Here is a 2,709-nt window from a genome sequence, read left to right on the forward strand (position 1 = left end):
CTATACATACACACTCTCGTCCAGGTTCCTGTTGAGCCTATACATACAAACTCTCTTCCAGGTTCCTGTTGAGCCTATACATACTCACTATCGTCCAGGTTCCCGATGAGCCTATACATACACACTATCGTCCAGGTTCCTAATGAGCCTATACATACACACTATCGTCCAGGTTCCTGTTGAGCCTATACATACTATCGTCCAGGTTCCTGTTAAGCCTATACATACTATCGTCCAGGTTCCTGTTGAGCCTATACGTACATCCTATCGTCCAGGTTCCTGATGAGCCTATACATACTATCGTCCAGGTTCCTGATGAGCCTATACTCACTATCATCCAGGTTCCTGTTGAGCCTCAAATACTCTCTATCATCCAGGTTCCTGATGATCCTGGACATACTCACTATCATCCAGGTTCCTGTTGAGCCTACACATACACACTATCGTCCAGGTTCCTGTTGAGCCTATGCCTACTATCGTCCAGGTTCCTTTTGAGCTTATGCATACTATCGTCCTGGTTCCTGATGAGCCTATACATACTATCATCCAGGTTCCTGTTGAGCCTATGCATACTTACTATTGTCCAGGTTCCTGATCAGCCTATACATACACACTATCGTCCAAGTTGCTGATGAGCCTATACATACTCACAATCATCCAGGTTCCTGATGAGCCTATACATACTCACTATCATCCAGGTTCCTGATGAGCCTATACATACTCCCTATCTTCCAGGTTCCTGTTGAGCCTATACAAACACTATCGTCCAGCATCCTGTTGAGCCTATACATTCACACTATCGTCCAGGTTCCTGATGAGCCTATACATACGCACTCTCGTCCAGGTTCTTGTTGAGTCTATACATACTCACTATAGTCCAGGTTCCTGATGGGCCTATACATACATACTATCGTCCAGGTTCCTGTTGAGCCTATACATACTATCGTCCAGGTTCCTGTTGAGCCTATACACACTGTCGTCCAGGTTCTTGTTGAGCCTATACATTCACACTCTCGTCCAGGTTCCTGTTGAGCCTATACATACACAAAATCATCCAGGTTCCTGTTGAGTCTATACATACTATCGTCCAGGTTCCTGTTGAGCCTATACATACTCACTATCATCCAGGTTCCTGATGAGCCTATACATACTTACTATCATCCAGGTTCCTGTTGAGCCTATACATACTCACTGTCATCCAGGTTCCTGTTGAGCCTGTACATACACACTCTCGTCCAGGTTCCTGTTGAGCCAATACATACACACTCTCGTCCAGGTTCCTGTTGAGCCTATACATACACACTATCGTCCAGGTTCCTGTTGAGCCTATACATACACATAATCGTCCAGGTTCCTGTTGAGCCTATACATACTTACTATCGTCCAGGTTCCTGTTGAGCCTATACATACACACTCTCATCCAGGTTCCTGTTGAGCCTATACATACACACTTTCGTCCAGGTTCCTGTTGAGCCTATACATACACACTCTCGTCCAGGTTCCTGTTGTGCCTATACATACACACTATCGTCCAGGTTCCTGTTGAGCCTATACATACACATAATCATCCAGGTTCCTGTTGAGCCTATACATTCTTACTATCGTCCAGGTTCCTGTTGAGCCTATACATACACACTCTCGTCCAGGTTCCTGTTGAGCCTATACATACACACTCTCGTCCAGGTTCCTGTTGAGCCTATACATACTATCGTCCATATGAAAGAGGATTATTTCATCATCAGTTTTAAGTGTCCATGATTTGGAGCTATTGACCTGATTCAGACCCGGACGCTAAGATACATTAGTTTGTAGCTGGCCAATGATAGCTTTCTGCGCATGCATCTCAGTGTGGGTGCGCGAACCAGTATTAGAGATTGGGAAGCGATCGCTCATTGCGCATAGACTGCCCAGCAGAGTGAGTGACAGGAGAGGCCGTTTGTAGGTGGTGACAGGGGCTGGCCACTAGAAATGGGGGAGTGAAGATGTGAACGCATGCGTGTCTGAGCGTCTCAACGCTGTTAAAGAGTCATGCATAATTAAAAGGAAGTGTCATTGTACACGTCACCAGGCTGTTTTTTACACTCAAGTGATCGCAGTGCTTGAGGCAGGGTATAGTGTACCTCAAGCTTCCGATGCTACCCAATGTACCAATGCTTACATACACTTCCTGGAGATGACGTGCGCTAGTGGGCATCTTAAGACAGGCTGGTGGGCATCTATATACACAAAGCGATCGCACGCCAAGACATAGTGGGTGTCCTTATCCCTTGCCGTGCGATCGCCTGCCATGTCGTCACTTTACCTGAATGAGCGCCTATGTTTCACGTATCCATATACAGTCACAGGTCGTGGGATTTTCTCACTTATGAGTTGCATCTGTTCTGCCCCTCAGGGGAGGACATGGCCTTACAGGGTGTAGCCATTTCATTTCTATGTTTCAGTCGCAATGTCAGTGTATGTCCCATGATTCATACCTCTTCCCAGTTCCTGGTGTTGTCATCACCTGAGAGTGTAATTGGCTGTTCTTAGGTTTGGCACCCAGGCTTGTCTTTGGGCTGGGGGCTTTGATTCTGTATGGTGGGCTCTTCATCCTTTGGGATGTTACTATGGAGGATAGTACCTCCTTCTAAGTGGTCAGCCTTTGCATTATTGGCAATAGAAAAAAGCAAAGAAAAATCCAGATTCCTATTCAGGCGCTACACAGGGCTG

Source organism: Taudactylus pleione, unplaced genomic scaffold (genome assembly GCF_031769625.1).
Source record: "Taudactylus pleione unplaced genomic scaffold, aTauple2 ptg001758l, whole genome shotgun sequence".
In the NCBI taxonomy this organism is placed as follows: Eukaryota; Metazoa; Chordata; class Amphibia; order Anura; family Myobatrachidae; genus Taudactylus; species Taudactylus pleione.